The following is a 24,385-nucleotide window of genomic DNA, read 5'->3' on the forward strand; positions in this document are numbered from 1 at the left end:
ACATCATCACCGCGTGGTGCGATACACGGGTTCAGCTGTACCGAACGATCAACACGCAGCACCGTTATAAATAATCCGCACTGGTGTGCATAATAAGTATACTCAAATTAATAGGTTAAGGTTATTAGGTTAAGGAATTATAAAAAAAAATTGCAAAAATTATAAGAAAGTGTACATCTGCCATTTTAAATGGCAGAAGGGGAAGAAAGCGTTGACATGGATATCGAATCCACTGTCTCCCCCTCCCCAGCTACGGGTGCTGGGAAGTCGCTTAAACGCGTTCCCCCCTCAGAAGATGTCTCTTTACAGGAAGAGTTAACTCACCTCAACAAGCCTCCCTCAAGAAAATTTGCAAACCTTTCCTCTTCACCCCCTCATTCTCCCGCTCCCGTTTCCGCTCAACTCCCGAACTTGCCTCCCAGCCCTACTGATCCCGCTCCCGCTCAACAATCGACCTCGACCTCCCCCTCAGTTGCTTCCTCTCCTCGTGTCAAGGTCTATCCAGAAGATTCACCTGGAGCTGGCCCATGGGTTGTTTTTTTCCGGCCCAAACCGAACGGAAAATCCATCAATGTCATTCAGGTTTCGAAAGATCTGGCAAGATATTATTCCTCCGTGGTCGAAATCTCTAAGGTTAGACCGAACAAACTGCGTGTTGTCGTGAGTGATCGGAAACACGCAAATGCAGTTGTGATCGACGAGAGATTCTCCCTAGAGTATCGTGTCTACGTGCCGTCCCATGACGTAGAAATCTCGGGGGTGATAACTGAAACGGGTCTGACGTGTGAAATGATAAAGGAAGGAGTTGGTAAATTTAAAAGACTCCCGTTGGTGGGCGTTAAAATTTTGGACAGCCGCCAACTAGGGAAAGTATCCCAAGAAAAGGGAAAAACTAAATTCACGCCGTCAGACTCGTTTCGAGTAACTTTTGCTGGTTCCGCTCTCCCTGACTACGTCATGGTGGGCAAATTAAGACTGCCTGTGCGACTCTTCGTGCCAAAGCCCATGACTTGCCAAAAATGCAAGTCAGTTGGTCACACTTCAGATTATTGTGCCAACAAGGAGCGCTGTGCCACTTGCGGAGAGCAACATGAGGGGAAATCCTGCAGTGCGACTAAGCATAAATGTCCATATTGCGGGGGATCCCCACACGAGCTCTCAGTTTGTGAAACTTACAAGAGTCGCTGGGAGAAACAGAAGCGCTCTTTGAAGGAACGCTCGAAACGCACTTTTGCGGATATTTTAAAGGGCGCTTCTCCACTGGCCCAACAACAACAACCAATCATCACACAAAATGTCTTCGCCACGTTACCCGTTGACGAAATGGAAGCGGACACAGCTAACGGGGGCACACCGTTCATTTTCCAAGGGAATCCCCGGCGCAAAAATGTGACCACTCCCAAAATTCAAGGACAAGCCCCTCCGGTTATACCTCCTGTTAGCATGCCTAAAAAATCGAGTGCAGCGGACAAGCAAAATCAGGTTCCTCCTGGCTTCCGTGGGAATAGTTCACCTTCGAACGACCCAGCACTCGAGGGGACATCAAAAACCCCAAATGTCCCTATTTTTCCGTCCAGCTCAACTCCCCAATCGGGATTTATAAAGTTGTCTGACCTTTTGGACCAAATCTTCAAGTGTTTTAATGTTTCCGACTCCATCAGAACCATTGTCATTTCAATGCTTCCAGTATTAAAGACAATTTTGCAACAATTGATGCAAACATGGCCCCTCCTTGCAATGATTATCTCTCTTGATGTCTAATTCAAATAGAGAGGTCGGAGATATCACTGTTTTACAGTGGAATTGTCGTAGTCTTATCCCTAAATTGGATACATTCAAATTTCTAATTCATAAACTCAATTGTGATGTTTTTGCTCTGTCCGAAACTTGGCTTTCTTCGCGAGATGATATCTCCTTCCACGATTTTAATATTATACGCTTGGACCGTGATGATAGATACGGAGGGGTACTTTTGGGGATCAATAAGTGCCACTCATTTTTTAGAATTGACCTTCCACCTATTGGAGGGATCGAAGCTGTTGCTTGTCATGCAAACATCAGAGGCAAAGACCTCTGTATTGTCAGCTTGTATTGGCCTCCGAGAGCTGCGGTTAGCCGCAAGCAACTTGTTGACATGTGCTCACTCCTTCCTGAGCCACGATTGATCTTGGGAGACTTCAACTCTCACGGAACTGCCTGGGGGGAACAGTACGACGACAATCGTTCATTGTTGATATATGACCTTTGTAACAGCTTCAATATGACCGTTTTGAACACTGGGGAAACAACACGTGTTCCTAAACCTCCTGCTAACCCAAGTGCTCTTGACCTCTCGCTTTGCTCGAATTCACTATCGTTAGATTGCAAGTGGAATGTAATCCAGGACCCCAACGGTAGTGATCACTTGCCAATCAAAATTTCCATCACCATTGGTTCGAATTCTTCTGAATCTATAAACATGGCATATGACCTCACAAGACACATTGACTGGAAAAAATATGCGGACGCAATTGCTCTAGCCATCAATTCCAGAGATGGTTCGCCTCCATTGGAGGAGTATAACTTCCTTTCTCGTTTGATATATGACAGCGCGGTTCGCGCTCAAACGAAACCCATCCCAGGCTCCACTTTTCGTCAAAGGCCTCCCAATCCATGGTGGGATAGCCAATGTTCCAAGCTTTATCAGGATAAATCGAACGCATTTAAAGCTTTTCGGAAACGTGGAACCATTGAGAATTTTCAAACGTATTTGGACCTTGAAAATCAATTTAAAAACTTGATCAAAGGGAAAAAACGTGCTTATTGGCGAAATTTCGTGGGAGGTTTGTCACGAGAAACGTCAATGAAAAAATTATGGAAAGTGGCTCGAAACATGAGAAATCGCTCTTCATCGAATGAAAGCGAAGAATATTCACATCGATGGATTTTTAATTTTGCACGGAAGGTTTGTCCCGATTCCGTTCCTGTGCAAAAAATTGTTCGAGATATACCACAAGATAGGTGCGATCTTGATTCCGAGTTTTCGATGGTAGAATTCTCTCTTGCTCTCCTTTCATGTAACAATTCGGCTCCAGGAACGGATAGAATTAAGTTCAACTTGTTAAAAAACCTCCCTGATGTGGCGAAACATCGCTTGTTGAATTTATTCAATCGGTTTCTGGAGCATAATATTGTTCCAGATGATTGGAGACAAGTGCGAATTATAGCTATTCAAAAACCCGGAAAACCCGCATCCGACTTCAATTCGTACCGTCCAATAGCAATGCTGTCTTGTATACGGAAATTGTTGGAGAAAATGATCTTGTTTCGCCTTGATCGATGGGTTGAAACGAATGGCCTACTCTCAGATACACAATATGGGTTCCGCAGGGGCAAGGGGACGAATGATTGTCTTGCGTTGCTTTCTTCAGAAATTCAAATGGCTTACGCCGAAAAAAAACAAATGGCTTCAGTATTCTTGGACATAAAGGGGGCCTTTGATTCTGTTTCAATAGAGGTTTTGTCAGACAAATTACACTCTCGGGGTCTGCCGCCTCTGTTGAATAATATGTTATATAACTTGCTTTGTGAGAAACAGTTGAACTTTTCTCACGGGGATTCGACAGTAAATCGGGTCTCCTACATGGGCCTCCCCCAGGGCTCATGTTTAAGCCCCCTTTTGTACAACTTCTATGTAAGCGACATCGACAATTGTCTTACACAAAATTGCAGCCTAAGACAACTTGCAGATGACGGAGTGGTGTCTGTCGTAGGATCAAACGAATCCGACCTGCAAGGACCCTTACAAGATACTTTGAACAATTTTTCAACCTGGGCCATTGGGCTAGGGATCGAATTCTCCACGGAGAAAACAGAGATGGTGGTTTTTTCTAGGAAGCATAGACCAGCAAAACCAAAGCTTCAACTTTTGGGTAAACCGATCACTCATGCTATGTCATTCAAGTATCTTGGGGTCTGGTTCGACTCCAAATGTACTTGGGGGGCCCATATTAGGTATCTGAGTAAAAAATGCCAACAAAGAATAAACTTTCTCCGTACAATTACCGGCACCTGGTGGGGAGCCCATCCCGAAGATCTTATAATGTTGTATCGAACAACTATTCTCTCAGTGATGGAGTATGGCAGTTTCTGTTTTCAATCAGCTGCCAAAACACATCTCATTAAACTCGAGCGAATTCAGTATCTTTGTCTCCGTATTGCGTTGGGATGTATGCCCTCAACGCATACCATGAGTCTCGAGGTTTTGGCAGGCCTACTCCCACTAAAAGATCGCTTCAATTTATTATCGCTTCGGTTCCTCATCCGGTGTAAGGTTATGAACCCATTGGTGATCGGAAATTTTGAGCAGCTTATCGAGCTAAATTTTCATTCAGGATTCATGAGCTCATATCATGAATTCATCTCCATGCAGGTTGATCCTTCTTCGTATACTCCCAACCGTGTTTGTTTTCCTGACTACATCAATTCCTCTGTACATTTTGATCTGTTCATGAAGGAGAAAATCCATGGAATTCCAGATTATCATCGATCGGGGATCGTTCCTACGATCTTCAATGCAAAGTATGGGCGTGTCAATTGTGATAATATGTACTTTACTGATGGGTCCTTTACGAATGAGTCCACAGGATTTGGAGTGTTCAACGAAATTTTTAGCACCTCCCACAGTCTTCAGAATCCTTGCTCTGTGTATATTGCTGAATTGGCAGCAATACATTGGGCGCTGGACAGCGTCGCCTCACGACCTGTTGAACACTATTACATTGTAACGGATAGTCTGAGCTCTGTCGAAGCTATCCGTTCAGTGAGGCCGGAAAAGCACTCGCCGTACTTCCTTGAGAGAATACGAGAAAATTTGAGTGCTTTAACCAGACGCTGTTATGTCATTACCTTTGTCTGGGTCCCTTCACATTGCTCAATTCCGGGTAACGAGAGGGCTGACTCATTGGCAAAGGTAGGTGCAATTGAAGGCGATATTTATCAGCGTCAAATCGCCTTCAATGAATTTTATTCTTTAGTCCGTAAAAATACCATCGTTAACTGGCAACGTAAGTGGAACGAAGATGAATTGGGTCGGTGGCTTCACTCGATTATCCCTAAGGTTAGCCTCAAACCATGGTTCAAAAGTCTGGACTTAAGTCGGGACTTTATTCGCACCTTCTCTCGACTCATGTCCAATCACTGTTCGTTAGACGCGCTACTCTTTCGTTTTAATCTTGCCGATGGCAATATCTGTGCTTGTGGCCAAGGTTACCACGACATCGAACACGTTGTTTGGTCGTGCGAGGAGTATCTTGTTGCCAGATCGAATTTAGAAAACTCTCTTCGGGCTAGAGGAAGGCAGCCCAATGTGCCGGTGAGAGATGTGTTGGCTCGGTTAGACCTTGATTACATGTCCCAAATATATGTCTTCCTAAAAGCTATCGATCTTCGTGTGTGATTGTCCTTATATCCTTATATTCTCCTTTTCCTTTTCCTTCGCGAGAAATCAAATCCCTTCTTACTAACAATAGAATAAGGTGAAATGTAAATACATGTTAGATATAAGATAGGCTTAAGAATTGAGTATGATGAATGTGAGTGCGAATGTGAGTGTGAACATTGTCAACATATCCTTATATCCCATCCTTTTCCTGAAACAAAATGTCACCCTTCTAAACTCGAGCAAGCCGCGAGTAATCGGTTCTCTGCCTCATTAACATTAGAATTAATAAAAAATGTTTATGTATACTTGTAACTATACAAATAGGAGTTTGGCTCCTTTAAACTTATGTAACTGAGCCTGTAAAAATAAACGATTTAATAAAAAAAAAAAAAAAAAACGCTGCGATCGCAAAGCAAAAGCAGCAATGGTAACGAAACTGACGATTCTAATACATCTATGGGTAGCAGACAGAACCGAGGACGACCGGCTGGTAAAAAACCCCGCCGGGAGGACACCGACGAGGATAGGATTGAGGTAATGCTAATTTAAATGGCCCTCACATCGTACAACATTTCGTCCATCAACATCGCCACTATTACGAACCCCACGAAACTAAACGCGCTACGAAACTTCATCAACAGCCAAAGCCTCGACATCGTGTGTTTGCAAGAAGTAGAGAACGACCAGCTCTCCTTGCCAGGTTACGTCGTTTTCTGCAATGTAGACCACACGAGAAGAGGGACAGCTATCGCTTTGAAGGAACATATACAGGTATCTCACGTTGAGAGAAGCCTGGACAGCCGATTACTTGCGTTGCGAGTGAAAGATACGACGATTTGCAATATTTACGCGCCCTCCGGTTCTTCGCAACGCGCCGTTCGAGAGACTTTCTTCCATGAAACGCTTCCCTACTATCTTCGGCATCATACGACCAATGTGGTGTTGGCAGGTGATTTTAACTGCGTGATTCGAACATGCGACTCAAGCAGCCCGAATGCGAGCCCCGCTCTGAAAACAGTCGTCCAACAACTACAGCTGCATGACGTATGGGAGAAACTGTGTCCTCGTGACAATGGTTTTACGTACGTCTGTCGAAATGCTCAGTCGCGCCTGGACCGCATATATGTAAGCAGCGGTCTGCGCGACCATCTACGAGTGGCAAATGCCCATGTCTGTTCTTTCACTGACCACAAAGCGCTGACACTTCGACTTTGTCTCCCAAATCTTGGACTAGAGCATGGCCGTGGTTTTTGGTCCCTAAGACCATATCTCCTGACCGATGAGAACGTTGCGGAACTCCAGTACCAGTGGCAATACTGGACGCGTCAACGGAGAAATTATGGCTCTTGGATGGAATGGTGGATTTCGTTCGCGAAGCCAAAAATAAAACGGTTTTTCAAGTGGAAGTCTCGAGCTGTCTTCAATGAATTCTACAGAGAACATCAGTGTCTTTACAGCGAGCTACGGCAAGCTTACGACGGGTACTACCAGCATCCAGAAATGTTGACCACTATCAACCGACTTAAAGGCGAAATGTTAGCGCTTCAACGAAGATTTTCTCACACATTTATGAGAATCAACGAAACGCACGTGGCGGGAGAACCCATATCCACATTCCAGTTAGGGGAGAGACGAAGAAAAAAAACCATCATTACACAGCTACAGACAGAGGGAGATGAAACAATAACACATCCACGAGCGATCGAAGCGCACATGGTCTCCTACTTCTCGACACTCTACTCAGAGGAGACGAGAGAGTAAAATGGGAACAGATTTCTCTGCGAGAATATTGTTCCATCAAACGACGATGTCTGCATGCGTGACACACGACGGCAGAAATCTGGGCTACAATAAGAACGAGCGCACCACGAAAGTCCCCTGGCTGCGACGGTATTCCAAGAGAATTTTACCACCGCATGTTTGATGTCATCCACCGTGAGTTAAACTTACTACTTAATGAGGCGCTCTGCGGTAATATTCCTGCAGCATTCGTGGAGGGCATCATCGTGCTGGTCAAGAAGAGAGGCGGCGATAACACAGCCCATTCATATCGGCCGATCTCACTGCTCAACAGCGATTACAAGCTGTTCTCCCGTATCTTAAAAACCAGACTGGAGCGGGTGATGAGAGAACACCACGTTCTAAGCGATGGACAGAAATGCTCGAACTCCGAGCGCAACATCTTCCAACAACATCTCTGAAAGATCGGATAGCGAGTCTTCGGCACAACCGTCGAGCTGGAAAGCTAATAAGCTTCGATCTCGATCATGCGTTCGATCGCGTCCGACACTCTTACCTCTTCGAGACCATGCGGTCGCTCGGCTTTAACCACGATTTTATTACACTACTCTCGCGCATTACTAGTCGATCCACTTCTCGACTACTAATCAACGGACATCTCTCTCGTTCGTTTCAAATACAACGATCGGTACGGCAGGGGGACCCTTTGTCTATGCACCTCTTCGTACTGTACCATCATCCTCTGGTGAGCAGGCTTGAACGTGTGTGCGGCAACGATCTACTGGTCGCGTACGCAGACGACATCAGTGTGATCGTCACATCGACAAATCAAATCGAAGAAATGTATGGGCTGTTCACTCACTTCGAGAGGGCTGCTGGAGCGAAATTGAACATACGCAAAACTGTTGCTATTGACGTTGGCTTTTGCGAAGGTGGAATTATCAATACTCAATGGCTACAAACAGCCAATGTAGTCAAGATATTGGGTGTTATTTTCACAAACTCCATACAGCAAATGACAACTTTAAACTGGAATGCGCTGGTGGGGAAATTTTCGCAACAATTGTGGCTGCAATCTCTTCGCACGCTGACGCTGCACCAAAAGATCATTATGCTGAATACTTTCGGTACCTCCAAGATATGGTACATTTCGTCGATTTTACCACCGTTATGCGTGCATACAGCAAGAATTACATCAACGATGGGATCGTTTCTTTGGAGAGGGATGGTAGCCCGTGTTCCAATGATGCAGCTGGCGCGCAATAAAGAAAAGGGAGGCCTGAAGCTACAATTACCAGCGCTTAAATGTAAAGCGCTCGCAATAAACCGACATTTGCAAGAGATCGAATCGTGGGTTCTCAAATGGGGATCAACACTAGGGTAGGAGCCTGCCCGTTGGTCTCAAATGTTCATATCTCACGCCTCCACGAAGATCATATGACGACATTTTTAGATCGGGCATGAACTGGAAACACACAAGTGGTCTTGGCTTCGAGAACGGGTGTCGAAAGTGGCTAAGTGAGGGGGTGCGAGCGAGTCAGAGCGCTATACCTCTCCCGGGGAAGGCCTCCCGGGTCATGGAGGCCTTGCCAACCCGCTGTCTCCCGGGCAAAGGAGATACACCCAGAAAATGGAGCTACGTTCACGAAGAATACTTAGAATGCGATCGCCCGAGGAGGGTCCCCGAACTGGAGCTGGTCCTGGAACGGGAGTAAGAGCGAGCGGCCAGCGGCTGGAGGGCGAGGTGCAAGAGCGGGCCACCAGCCGGGTTCAACCCGAAGAGCTACCGCCACACGGAAACAGCAGCCATCGACATCACCCAAGAAACGCTGCGCCTACGAGGCGTGTTGTGACTGCCAGACGGCAGTCGTCCACACTCGTGGGTACCACTAGGCGCCGGATCATGTGGACACACGAAATGAACGAATTCGTGATCCGCGCCTATTACATCTGCACTGCTTTGGAGACGGACATGAGCGGTCGCCCTCGAATACTAACAATGTTCGAGGAAGCGTATCCAGAGTTCGTCGGGAGGCTTGATCAGAACGCGATGAACGCGAGGCGTAGAGCGATAGTACGCAACAATATGCTCTCCCAAACGCAAATCGACGATATCAAGCAGCAGGTGCAGAGAGAAATAAGCTCCAGGAACAACAGAGCAAGCGATGTGTCGAGACGAAGTTCAGTACGGCTGAGCAATTCATTCGCGAGTGGGGCACGCGAATCAGCACCAGTGGAGGCCACAGTACAACAACCCCCTGAGCCGGAAGACCCACAGCCAGATCAACAACTACTACGCGATCTGGTCTTCCACTACGACGAGGCGATTTCACAGTTCCGCGACACAGACCCATTGTCGCGCCCCAGGATTCCGAAGTTGCAGCATTCCCGCAGGCTGACAAGTGCAGTAAAGCTCATGAACGAGCACGTTCTTCCGCTGCACTTGGTTGATGCTGAGAACATGGAGGAGCTGCAACTGAAAGTTTACTGTGCTGCTGTGGCGACCGCCAAAAGTTTAGGATACCGTATTAGGCCAAGAGGCGGACTGCTCCAACATCTCCGTGAAAGGCGTGAGCCTCCATGGCGAAGGAGATTGGAGCAACGGATCCTAAACAAGCGCGCCGCAATTGGAAGACTGATGGCGTACAAAAGAGGCAGCAGATCGGTGAAATTATGTCGCCAAGTTGCTGTGATCGTGCGGCCTACTGAACTTCGCCAGCTGGGAGCTCACCAGCTGACGGAAAAACTCGACACACTGGTACAGCAATTGAGCGTCCTTACAAAACGGCTGAAACGTTACTCTGACTCTGCAAAGCGCCAGGAACAAAATCGGATGTTCAGATATAACGAGAAAGCGTTTTACGACCACATTAGCGACGAGAAGCCCGACTACCGCGAAGGTTTGCCAGATATTAGCGATGTGACGAACTTCTGGGCTGGTATTTGGGAGACCCCAGTAGAACATCGCGACGGGCAAATGTGGTTAAGACGGGAGGAGGAGAGTTGTGGTGAAATTGGAGAGATGCCAGCTATCATCGTCGGAGAGAACGATGTCCGCGAAGCCTCGCGGTACCTGAGGAACTGGGCAGCACCGGGCCCCGATGGTGTCCAGAACTTTTGGCACAAGAAGCTGACCGTCGCACATCCAAAGATAGCTGAGTGCTTCAACAAGGTGCTACGTGACCCACACAACCTTCCTGAATTCGCCACCCGTGGCGTCACCTTCCTCCTCCCGAAAGACAGCAACACATTGAACCCATCAAAGTACAGACCGATAACGTGCCTATCGAGTCTGTACAAAATACTGAGCAGCATAATTACCGCCAAAGTTTCTGCTCACTGCGAACAGCATCACATCATCGCAGAAGAGCAGAAAGGATGCAGGAAAAATACGCATGGCTGCAAAGACCAGGCCATCATCGACGCAGCCATAGTCGGCCAGGCGGTATATAACCAGCGGAACCTAAGTATGGCCTACATCGATTACAGGAAGGCTTATGACTCCATACCTCACTCGTTTCTCGTCCGGGTATTGGAGCTCTACAAAATTGATCCCGTCGTCGTTAGGTTCCTGCAGCATGCGATGAGGCAGTGGAGTACGTCTCTGCACCTCAGTGATGGGGAAAATGTGTTGCAGTCTAGAACGCTGCAGATAAAGAGGGGGATATTCCAAGGCGACTCTTTCAGCCCGCTTTGGTTTTGTCTGGCACTGAACCCCCTCAGTAGGACGCTCAATAGAAACGGTCATGGCTATAAAATAAGGTATGGCGACGGCGCCTACGAAGAAGTGACCCATACCTTTTACATGGACGATCTCAAGGTCTACGCTGATTCACGTCAGCGTCTAGGTGTAGCTATCCGGGTTGTCGAAGACATAAGCAGGGACATCTGTATGGAGTTCGGCCTCGACAAGTGTCGCTGTGTCCACCTGCTGAAAGGACAGCTTACCGAATCCGGAGGCTACGAGGTCTATGACGGCGAGTTCATAAGAGACATGGTTCGTGGCGAATCCTATATATATCTTGGATTCCGACAGCTCACCGGGATTCGCCACTCCAACATCAAGACGGAGCTGCGAGACAAGTTCTTGAGTCGAGTGAACTGTGTCCTGAGGACTTTCCTCAACGCGGGGAACAAGGTACGCGCGATCAACACATTCGCGGTTCCCCTGCTGACCTTCAGTTTTGGTGTAGTCAAATGGAGCAAAACTGACCTAGAGGACCTTGAGAGGAGGATGAGGTAAGCATTTAAAGAGGCCGGAATGCACCATCCTCAATCGGCACTGGAGAGAGTTTCACTGCCACGCAAAGAAGGGGGACTTGGAATAGTCGACATATCTGCACTGTGTGTTGCCCAGGTACGACAACTGCGCGAGTACTTCGCAGAACGCGCCAACCAAAACGCGCTATACCGGGCTGTCTGCGCCGCTGACAGAGGATACAGCGCTCTGCACTTGGCGCAAGCGGAGTACCAACTAAACTGCAATCTGCAGACTGTGGCTGTGGCTAACGCGTGGTGAACTCTCTTCAGTAGTAGAAGCCGACATGATAGCCATCCAGGACAGGATAATGCCGACGAGAAACTGCAGGCGGTACGTCTGGCATCAAGACGTTGATGACATTTGCCGGATGTGCCATCAACCAGGTGAAAACATAGAGCACATTATGGGAGGCTAGGTTCGCCTAGTTAAGAAGTGAGATAAGTCTGCCAAAAAAAAAACCATATTCCATATTCCATATTCTCCAATAAAATTATAGTTATTCATCGGCATCGAATATAGTATATGGAGCTAGTACGTTCGGTTGAATTTAATTTTTTATTATCATTGGCAACACTGAACAATTCGCTGAAAAATTATTTTTATGAGTTTTCTAATCAGCAGTCGGTTGATTTCATTCGGATTCAACAGAAAAGTAGTCCTGGATCGAATCCAGAAATTCATTATTACCGTTGCCCTCTTGTTTCTCTAGCGCACCGACAGTTGAATTAGGGCCCCACAAGAAACTCGATCAAATCGACATGGGCGACGAAAGTGTTAAATCAGGGCCTGACGGAGCATTCAACAATGAAATTACAAGCTTACCCAGCAAGAAAATGCTTTCCAGATTATCTATGCTGGTTTATTAACACATTATTGACAATTTACTATTTTTTCTATCTAGAGAAAATTTTGTATCGGACGAATGAGCTGAATTTTATATTCATTGTTTAATGTTTTGACGTAGAACTACGTATTTCATTAAGGGTGCCAAATCAGAAAACAGGTCACGTTTTTATCGAATAAAGTTGACGTTAATAACTATTTTTGCCGCGAACGTGTTTATACGATTTATACACCAAACAAATCGGAAATTCCCTAAGATTTGTTTGATATGCTATACATTACAATCCCATAGTCTGTATATAGTTTAAATTGATGAAAATTGGAAGCATTGCCATTTACTCATACATTTGTTCTGTCCATTTGTGTGCTTTCCTGAACAGAGCTGTCAATAACGAGCAACTTATCGACGAGCAACGAAGGGGAAATCGTAAGATGTAAAGTCTCCGTGAATAATGGAAAAGAAGAAGAACGAACGGGAATATATTGGGGAGTATGAAGTTATTCAATAAGTTATATTAAGTTATTAATTTATTTGGGCTCGCGTGCCAGTCGCAAAACTGCTTTCAACTAGGAATGCATTTGCGCTAATCATGATCATAATGAAGCAGTCCTACTCTTTTCGAGGTTGTTGAGATTAACAGATAGAGTTTATTTCATTTATTTAGTCACCAAGAAAGTAAATATCGTTCTGAAATTTTGTATATGATTTGGTTTCACTTACCAGTGGCAAAACATTTTCCACTGAAGATGACAGCTGCGCTTATCTCGAGCATGTATTGTTCTGCGAGCACAAGCATGAATCGTCAAACAATTATCGTCAAATGTTTCTACAATGAAAAAAACATTTCAGGGCGTCAAACTGGTCAAACTGGTAGAATGGTTATTTCAAAGTTTTCGTAACAGTTTAAAATAATATCCACAGTTATCAACAAGCGACTTGAATGAAACTACAGCGTAGTTCTACGTCAACAATGCGGTCGTGTCTTAAACACAACCTCCTGTGATTTTATTGTTTCAAAATGGTTAGACATCAATTGCTTTTGTTTCTAATATAATTTGATTGTTTTGCGTGAGCTTGAGCGTTTCTCTCCTTATAGCGACGTCTAAGCTCTCTATAACGACAATCTTTTATAGCGACAATTCTCTATAACGACGGTCCCTTGCGATGTCGCTATAGAGAGATTTTACTGTATTTGTTTTTTTACTTATTTACATATTTACACTTTACATCATACACATCAATTACGTAAATGAAATACATTGAAATAAGATGGTTTGAATGATTTGATTTTTTTTGTTGTTGTCGGCAGTCATCGTTCAAAGCACTCAATTCCTCTGTATGTCATAGCTCTTATCTCCACATATTCGTTTGATCTTCATCAACGAATAGATCAAATACGTAGAATCATTCAAACATACTTACAATATATTAGTTATTGTTTATTCAATCATAAAAATATTCATTAGAAATAATTTATTTGGCAGAACAACGTTTGCCAGGTCAGCTTCTTCTTCTTGAATGGCGTTAACGTTCCCTGTGGAACTTTTGCCGTCTCAACGTATGCATTAACTAGCATCATTCATTGATACTTAGTTGAGATTTCTTAAGCCAAATAACACGCCTTGAATGTATTCCGAGGGGCAAACTCTAGAATACACGTGACCACAGTGCAAGTCGAAGGAAATTTCTCTGACGAAAAATTCCCCCGGCCAGAACGGGAATCGAACCCGAACACCCGGCATGATAATATGAGACGCTAACCACTCGGCCACGGGTTCACCCTAGTACTCAGCTAGTACTTCTATAAAATTGGGATGTTACATGAAAAATGCTTCCGTCACAATGAGAAATAAGTGAAAATTGTTTTAAATGAATAAAGAAATTTAAAGATAAGTTGGTTCACTAACTAACGAGATTTTCATCGTTTTCCTCCGGTTTGTTTCATTTTATTCTAATATCAGGTTGATGCAAAAATGAATAAAGACAAATAAATTGTTTCCATTTTCATAGCTTCGAAATATCGCGCCAGAGATGACTTTTTTTCATGACACTTGGCGCAACAAACACACAAAACAAAAATTGTTTGCTGGAAAATATTGCCGCTTTGAAGTTGCCGCATAACGTGGAAATGATATTTTCAGTACCAAATCATCTAACCAATATATTTCCTGCGTTGGCAGTGCGAAACACCGACTTCAATTAGACACTCAACCACATTTCGGCATAACCTAGCTATACGCACGTCCGCAGCTAGCGAAAAAAAATCCTTCAGCGTCGCGGCAGAGGTAAACGATTTGAGCATTTCGCGCATAAAACATAACCATAAATTGTGTATACACACAAAAACCCACAAACACTAGTGCCAATTAAACGGCGTTCGTTTTAATTTTCGCTTGCCCCACTCTCACGCGTGAGATGGCCGGAAATATACACAAAACGCAATAAAAGCCGAGATATTATAATTGGAATGTTGCATGCTGCAGGCCGGACCGAAATCAATTTACGGTCACAGTGCGATGTGAACATATGTCTAAGCGTTAGAAGCCACAAAAATCTAACCTGGAAATGGATGCACGGAAAAAGAGCTACCACACCACTGCTGGCTGCCCCCGCAATTAATTTTCCGAACTAATTACCCGTGCGTACCGTTTTTCGCGGCGTGGACTTTCAAATCTGGCGCGATGTGGCGCTTCGGTTTACCGGGTGAATAACAGGAGCAAGGGAAGAATAATGGCGGATGGTGGCGATGCCTAGCGGATTGGCGGTAAAATTCGATTAGAACCAACGTCGCTGGCATACGGCATTGGCACGGTGACACCACCTACGACGATAACGACGACTGCGGCTACGTATTCCGGCGGTCTGCTTTTAGGGTGGATCGTTTCGAGATAATTAGGTGCACGAAAAATTGACCGAATCCGGTTGGGATCGGGATAATGAATGGGTGTTCTTGAACAATCTGAAATGGGAAACTTTTTCTGATTGATCGCTTGGGGGAATTTTTGAAAAAATATGTATGAGCATCAACCCTCTCGATTAGCCTTTCTGAATAATTTGTTTTAGTTAAAAATGAGCTTAAAGCTCTGATGTCACTGTTACTTCAAATCTGGAATCAGTAATAATTCGTTTTAGTTAACAATGAGTATTATAATCATTTGGCGCCACTAGTTTTTGTGATCCGCAAAATTTTTCAAGAGTTGCACATGGAGAAAGTCAACAGAGATAATTAGATTTTAGAAAATTAGTTGAAACTGGCTAAATGAATCGTGTATGGCGTTCGTGAAAGTTTTCATAGCGGAAAACTGTCTTTGGAATGCATAAAACTTCGCACCCTAACACTTTCGTCGCCCAGAGCGATTCGCTCGAGTTTCTTGCGGGGCCCAAATTCAACTGTCGGTGCGCTAGAGAAATAAGAGGAGAATTCGGGTTCGATTCAAGACTACTTTTTATTGGAGAATATGGAACATTCCGTTCAATCGATTGCAAAGATTCTGTAAATATAGCATACCAAGAACATATGTCACTTTTGTGGGAAAATATCGTCATAAACTATATCACATTTGGCAACTCCGGCTTTCACGTGATTCGTTTTCATTGTTCTTTGCGCTTGGTAGATGAAAAGCTAAAAGAAGTCGTAAGTCGTAAAAACGGTAAAAAAGGCTCTCTGACTGGTAGAAAATGGGCCAAACAGTGGTTTATTGATAGGGAGAAGTCACCACGAAAAATTATTCAAAGAATTGAGAGTAATTGAACCAAATGATTTTCGCAACTTTGTGCGAATGGGCAGAGAATTATTTGATAAACTCCTCGCTTTGGTTACTCCTGAAATCGGTAAAAGGAACACTATCATGCGCGATGCAATTGCTGTACGCCAAGGGTTGTCCATAACCCTACGATATCTCGCAACCGGGAATAGTTTTGAAGATCTGAAGTTTTTAACTGCTGTGTCACCTCAGTTTACTACTGTCGCAAAGTCGCTAAGATTTGAGCCTTCCAAAAACCGTAAAATCACCCAAGTGCATGGAATCTGAGTTATGAAAAAAAATTGATGCCAAATGTCTTCAAATTGCATGAAACGTAGAGACCTACTCTGCCCATGTTTGCATAGGAGACGTAATCACCAACACCATTAGTGTTGGGAAAACGCATTTTTATTGTTTTTTGGCCTACAAGCATAACCACGCAAATTTCCAATGAAATGATCTGTCCAGTTGAAGGATATTATCGACAAAAAGAGAGCCTAGGAGATTTTGCAGATTAAAACCTTTGCTTTCCTTTTTGAAAACGCTTGCGTCTATTTATGCGGACAATCAATCGTTTTGACGTAGGATTACGTCTTTCGGGAACATACTGGGGTACAAATTGAAAATCGAAAATCGAACACATCGTGAAAATTGTCCAATTTCAAACGCTTATTGCTCAGTCATTTCATGATGGATTGATGAAATTTTTGCGTCAATCGATCTGGGCACTCCATTACAATTTTTTATATTGAATAAAATAATATATGTCATGAAACTAATTATCGAACAATTGAAAAATCTCAACCCCTATCCTAACGAAAATATCCACTTCTAAATGGTCGAAATTGACGATACATGCGGCGGTTCCCTAACAGATTACGGATTACGTCTTTCGGGAACATACTGGGGTACAAATTGAAAATCGAAAATCGAACACATCGTGAAAATTGTCCAATTTCAAACGCTTATTGCTCAGTCATTTCATGATGGATTGATGAAATTTTTGCGTCAATCGATCTGGGCACTCCATTACAATTTTTTATATTGAATAAAATAATATATGTCATGAAACTAATTATCGAACAATTGAAAAATCTCAACCCCTATCCTAACGAAAATATCCACTTCTAAATGGTCGAAATTGACGATACATGCGGCGGTTCCCTAACAGATTACGGATTACGTCTTTCGGGAACATACTGGGGTACAAATTGAAAATCGAAAATCGAACACATCGTGAAAATTGTCCAATTTCAAACGCTTATTGCTCAGTCATTTCATGATGGATTGATGAAATTTTTGCGTCAATCGATCTGGGCACTCCATTACAATTTTTTATATTGAATAAAATAATATATGTCATGAAACTAATTATCGAACAATTGAAAAATCTCAACCCCTATCCTAACGAAAATATCCACTTCTAAATGGTCGAAATTGACGATACATGCGGCGGTTCCCTAACAGAGACATCAAAACCAAGCTGCCTGGGGGAAATCTTCATTGCAAATACATGAAAGTAGGGGGAGCTTTTGTTCCTACCGAAATGTATTCCCTAACAGAGACATCAAAACCAAGCTGCCTTGGGGAAATCGGCATTGTAAATATATATAAGTCGGGGGCATTTTTATATTGCAAGTAGAGACGAATGAACTCTCAGAGTTTAAAGTCTCTCTAATTCAATACCTTCCTTCCTTCCTTATATTGCAAGTAAGGTGAGTGATACTATTGATTCAGATAAAATTAAAATTTGGAACTTTAATGTTGATTGCTTCGTGAAATTTCATATCAATGACATATCAATGAGTTTGTGTAGAATTGTATATGGTAGCAGTTGTGTTAAAAATTCAAATTCAATTTATTTCTATTTTAATAAATAAAAACCAAAGTGTGTTCCCGCTCGAGAACGGGTCGTTTGGTTTAAGCTGTCTGTTTTGTTGTTTTCATTTCCATCCAAGGAAAGTTTATACGGCGAGAAAAATTGGAAAAGTGAAGAAATATTAGAAAAAGTGATGGCTCTACATATAGTATTAGGTGTAGTTAGTCAAACAAAAATTCGCATTGGGTTGAATGAACACTCAGAAAGTAAAAATTATAAAAGAAAATTACCTTCTCCTTTTCAAATATATTTTTTCTATATTAAAGTAACATGTTTTTACTGATGAGAAAGATTGATAATTGTGTTCGGTATTGGTTATTATCTCATATTACATTGGTGAGTTTTTTCTTCTTCTTTATTTCATCCATACATAACACAGGAGGCATCTCGTATAAGATCACAGAGGGCGGTTTTCATCATATCTCGTTCCACTTCGGTATCTTTTATCTGACACGCACCATCCAACGACTGTTTATCATCCATCTGTTATCATCACTCGGTAAACACTGGTGGAGTGAACAAACAATACCCAACAACCAAACAAAACGGCCCTTTTTAGGAGGCCACCAAATCATTATCAAAGAGTTCAACGATGTAATTCATAAAACATATCCGAAATCAAGAGACAGCCTAACGGAATCCAACGTCAACTATGCGGTCTTGTCTCGGACACAACCCTCCTGTGACTTGTTTTTAATGAACATTTGTTCGTATAGCTAGACGTAATCACCAGGTTGCTTTGTCTGTAGTGTTAGCATTTACCTTTCCGATAATAGTCAAAACGTCTCCGTCGATAGTTTCAGTTGTTGTCGAATAAATTCAAATAGGTTTGGAAGAAATTCCAATGAACTTACCATCACATGAAGAAATTGAAGGTATTGTCAAAAAAAAAACATCTAAAAGATGTTTCAAAGCCTTCATTTAATTTCATTGACCAGCTTCAGCTTCAAAAATCGCAGTGGGATTTTATAATTGAAAAAGTTTTGCTGTAATACCGATAGATAAACATGATTATTGGATTAATTTACCAGAGACTCAAACAGGTTTAAGTTTTAAGATTAGTTGTATTAGATTAGCAAAAATGAAATATCAATGTGTTTTATTGAACTTGGGTTAAGTATTCAAAATAGATGTTCGCAAAATGAATTAAACGGCTGAATTTGCAGTAAAATTTCTATACAACAGCACAACAGCTGTATCTAAATCGTAATTCCTAAGCTGGATACCATTCAAACTGAAGTAGTATTGTTTAATATTGATAGCGCATGATAAAATGGGCTGTTCATTCATGCAACTGATTATTATAAAAATGAGTAAATTAAACTGACTGGCTATTAATAGTCTGATTTTTTTACTTACGCCAACGTTATGAGTAAATGTTAAGTACGTTGAATTATTCGATATCGAATTTGATGAGTGATAATGCTAAGAAACAATCTATATATATAAATAGAGTGATGTCTGTCTGTCTGATTCTTATAGACTCCGAAACTACAGAACCGATCGACATGAAAATTGATATGTAGGGGTTTTTGGGGCCGGAGAAGGTTTTCGTGACAGTTTGAGACCCCTCCCCCTCTCTAAGGGGGGTGGGGGGGTGCTGCCATACAAATGAAACCGCCCTCTGTGATCTTAGTCGAGATGCCTCTTAAGTTATGTATGGATAAAATAAAATAAACTCCCCAATGTAATATAAGATAATTACCAATACCGAACACAATTATCCATTTTTCTCATCAGTAAAAACATGTTACTTTAATATAGAGAAAACATATTTCAAACGAAAAAAGGTTTTTTTTTATAACTTTTACTTTCTGAGTGTTTATTCAACCCAATGCGAATTTTAATTGGACTAACAACACCTAATAATACTATATGTAGATCATATGGGAAATTATTTTTTCTAATATTTCTTCACTTTTTTCAATTTTTCTCGCCGTATAAACTTTCCTTGGGTGAAAATGAACACAACAAAACAAACAGATTAAACTAAACGACCCGTTCTTGAACGGGAACACACCTTGGTTTTTATTTATGAAAATTGAAATAAATTGATTCATATATCAAGTCAATTTTAACACAACTGATACCATATACAATTTAACACTTACACTTGTGCTAAATTTTTCACAATACACGCCTTCACAAATGCTCTCGACTTACATATATTTCTTCTTCTTCTTTTTGGCTTTAAGAGGGTTTAAACTTTTCAGTTCATTCGCCTCTAGTTACATATATTTGCAATTTCCCCCGGGCACCGTGGTTTTAATGTCTCTGTTAGGGAACACTTTTCGGTGGAAACAAAAGCTCCCCCTACTTTTATGTATTTGCAATGCCGATTTTTGCCAGGCAGCTTGTTTTTGATGTCTCTGTTAGGGATTCGCCGCATGTGTGGTCAATTTCGACCAATCAGAAATGGGTATTTCCGTTAGGATAGGGGTTTAGATTTTTCAATTGTTCGATATTTATTTTCATGACATATATTATTTTGTTCAACATAAAAAATTGTTATGGAGTGCCGAAACCGATTGACGCAAAAATTTCATCAATCCATCATGAAATGACTGAGCAATAAGCGTTTGAAGTTGGACAATTTTCACGATGTGCTCGATTTTCGATTTTCAATTTGTACCCCAATATGTTCCCGAAAGACGTAATCCTACGTCGAAAGTATCGCCGAATGTGTTGATAACAGCAGAACTCGAGGAAGAAATTGTCCGATTTAGGGCTGTCTTTATTGTATCATATTTTCTGTATAAAACATTTATTCCATGTAACGGAGAAACATGTTATTTGCAAGTGGTTGAAAAATCTTGAACCAGAATTATGTTTGAAAATAATCTGATTTTATAATGATGAGTTTTGTTAGAAACACTAGGAATTTTATAGTAAAATGTAAATTCAACGGGGTCGATTAGAAGATCAAACATTAAACAGTTCTGTGATTGGACCAATGAACTTGCTCATAGTAAGAAAACGTGAATGTTTGAAGGTATTGATAAAAAAAACAAATTTTGGGCGGGACGAAGTTGGCCGGGTCAGCTGGTATTATATATATTTTACTACTGATTTGATTGTTTCATTATCTACTTGAAAATTCAAATGCAGAAATTTAAGTAGTTACAACATAAAAAACCGAAATTACTTCCCTACGTTCATCGCAGTGCAGTGAACAGAGAAAAGTATATTTATATAAGCAGTGTTTCAATGGTTTCTTATATTCATCTATTAAGAAATGCTATGTGATAGGATACTACCATGAAAGGCACTCTTCAAAGAATGTGATTCAAATGTAGATTTAACCTATAGCACATAATACTGGTAATTGTAGATCTTCGAACGATGTATGAAAGCTGTTTGGAAATACGTCTGTTATGCGTACAAACAGTGATTTTTCGAAAAAGTTTTTTCAAAGTAGCTCAAATGTTTTAGAACAAAAAATGTTTGTTCACATGTTGAGCATACGTGTTACATTGTGTAGAATACGAAACAGCGAAAAAGTCAATTTTGTTCATTTTGTCGTTTACGTCTCCTATATAAACATGGGCAGTACTGTCATCTCGATTTTTGTTGTTATATAAATCCCGAAATTTGCTTTTTGCTAATATCCCTTGAGTTATTCAACGGTTTTCAAAAAAAAAACTGAATCAGAATTCTACATGACTAAAAATCAACATTCCGGATAATCGAGTCCGGCTTGTATTTCAAAACATTCTCAAAAACTCGCCATTATAATAGAAAATTATTATCAGACACAATTTTAGTTTAATATTAGTTCACAAACTACGAGAAAACGTATTACTCTATTACACAGAATGCATATTCGGCACGAAAATGTAAATTTTCATTCATATTTTTTATTTTAAAAGTATGTTCATTTCATTCTCAAAATCCATTATAACATTCCTTTTCCAAATAGTGCAACACGAAGTCAATGCCGTCAACGCAGATAGGGAAGACGAAACGCTTGCAGCGTAAAACTTAATGAATGTAATGAACATGTAAGAAAGTATCAGTATAGTTCACAAACTGTGCACAGTTGTATTGATTTACTTTTGTGTAAATTTAAGATGGCTGCGGATTTGTTTGACAATTTTGACTCATCTGGTAGTGTACTAGGCGCCTTGATTTACACCAGTTTGAGAGTTTGACAGTTATCGCGATTGACGATGGTCGCAAATTGTATTTGCGATCCGGACATGTGTGACGCTATTACTTACTGTGTGTCAGTATATAAATGCCCTAAGCGTGCTCATGATAAAAAGGCGCGCATGAGATGTTTAGTTCAAAAGATCGCTAGTAACCAACTGACAGGATATTGGACAATATTGCCAACAGATGGCACAATATTATCCCTTTTGCCCAATATATTTTCAAAACTTTGAAAATAACGCAATATATTTCACAACCTTCCAATATTTCCCATAGACGAACAATTATTTTTCACAAACCAAAATATTGAGCAATAATGTTGAACGTATATGGGCCGCTTTAGACACCATGTGTTTTTTTTCATCCTCTAAATGTTCACCGGACGGCGTAATAGTAAATCTGAAAGCGAGGGAGGTAGTGACGACGAAATAGTGCGAAGCGCTAGAAGAAAAGTTTCGAGTATTTCGATTCGGATATTGAGGAACTATACGCAAGTGAAGACCTGGACGATATGTTAGAAGTACTTACTGTGGACGACTTAAAGCTATAAAAGATTTCAATATTAATATATACATTCAAAATGTAACAGTTTATTGATTTTGCAATATCTTTGTCAAACTTCATATTTTAATCAGACATCTGGTTTTTGAGTTACAAATTTTTGAAAGAAAAATCAATCATTTTGATTACGCCCTTTTAAAAAATCATTCGTAATTTCAATTGGTCATATAATAATGAAAATTGTAATTTTTGGTAGTTTCCATCATTTTTACCAGGTTTCAAAAAAATCGTAGAAGGTCGGGTCAGCAACCGACCGATTTGGGGTGGAATCACTCTATACGGGAGTTGTATAAACAAAAGTGATTGGCCATTTTGAACTTGGATTTTTCATGATCTAATGTCACTAGTCAGGTCTTTTCATTCGATATCCGTAATGATGGGGATTAGAAATAAAAACATATCGCCATTTTGGATTTGCATTTTCACAAATAAGTATGTTCTACTAGTCAAACTCTTTTCGTTCGATACCTATATAGATGAATTGAAAAAAAAATGTCGCCATTTTGTCATGGCGGTCATTTTGAATAAGCATTTTCATAAATAACTGTGTTCTACTAGTCAAGCCCTTTCATTTGATACCCATATTGATAGGGTTTTGATAAAATATATTTTGAGCGGCCGCCATCTTGGATTTTTAAGATCATGGAATACGCAGTTTCATAACGACAGCAGAGATAAAGACGTGTTTCAAGTTTTAGATCAATCAGACAACAGGAAAGGGGTTAAATTCCTATTGATGTGAGACAGCCCTACAGATAAACATATAAACATATTTCATGCTAAATAAAACCGTTTGAAAGTATAGTATAAGAACTTTATTTTTATGTTTTTGAATTTTTGAGTATTCTACATATCCCATATTTACATTTAAGTGCCTATTCTATTAAATTCCATTTGAAAATCCTATTCAAATTCAACGAGGAAAGTGTCATCCACATCTGGGTGACGGGGCTTCCCAGGAAATACATCCGTCACTCAGATCTGGGTGACGGGGCGATCAAAGTGCTAAAAGTACATACGATCGGCAGTTGCCCAAGGCGCTCGGATGTTGACATCTTAAAAAAAAGACAATTTTAACCAGTCTACTTTCTGGAGAATTCGTCTAGGAGAAGGTTATCATCCTTTTTTTGTGTCAATAAACAATAAAACGGACATTAAATCAAGGTCTAGTTAATCCGAGTATGGAGAACTTCCCGGTTCTAACGTTGTACCAAAGATGCTCAATGATGGATTACAGAGGTATTGCATCATTATCAAAGTCTTCTGGTCAGTCTATTTATCAATAATGTTCTTGCTTGAAATTTCGCGAAATCGTTTCGCAAAGTCGACAGCGTATTGTGAGTAACAGATATTACACCGTATTGCAATCTTGATACATATTTTTTAAATTACAAAAAATATATTTCTTAAATTAAACCGACTTGGGCAGCCTCGAATCCTTATCCTTGTTGAATGGGAACTTCGCCCTCATTACATTGACCTCAGATTATTCTGAATAATTCTGCAATTCGGAAAACGAAATTAATCTGTATATATAAAAATGGATTTCTGTCTGTCTGTCTGTCTGATTCTTATGAACTCGGATACTAATGAACCGATCGACATGAAAATTGGTATGTAGGGGTTTTTGGGCCGGGGAAGGTTTTCATGATAGTTTGAGACCCCTCCCCCTCTCTAAGGGGGAGCTGCCATACAAGTGAAACACAAATTTCTACATTACTCTAGAATTAATCAAACAAATGCAACCAAATTAGGCATCTGCAGGTTTTAGGGTGCAATAAAT

At 41.3% G+C, this 24,385-nt stretch overlaps 1 protein-coding gene across 4 annotated transcripts in view; it reads right to left on the reverse strand.

Annotated features, from left to right (window-relative positions):
• Positions 1–24,385, reverse strand: part of LOC129774891 (uncharacterized) — a 531,717-nt gene that overhangs the window by 226,809 nt on the left and 280,523 nt on the right. The window contains exon 4 of one of the 4 annotated variants that reach the window (XM_055778943.1): positions 12,988–13,093. The exons of the other annotated variants lie outside the window; for them this stretch is intronic. The gene's annotated coding sequence lies outside the window, so the exon portion shown is untranslated. The remainder of the gene's footprint in view (positions 1–12,987; positions 13,094–24,385) is intronic. 4 annotated transcript variants of the gene reach the window in all.

The sequence above is a fragment of the Toxorhynchites rutilus genome, chromosome 3, assembly GCF_029784135.1.
Source record: "Toxorhynchites rutilus septentrionalis strain SRP chromosome 3, ASM2978413v1, whole genome shotgun sequence".
NCBI classification, from domain to species: Eukaryota; Metazoa; Arthropoda; class Insecta; order Diptera; family Culicidae; genus Toxorhynchites; species Toxorhynchites rutilus.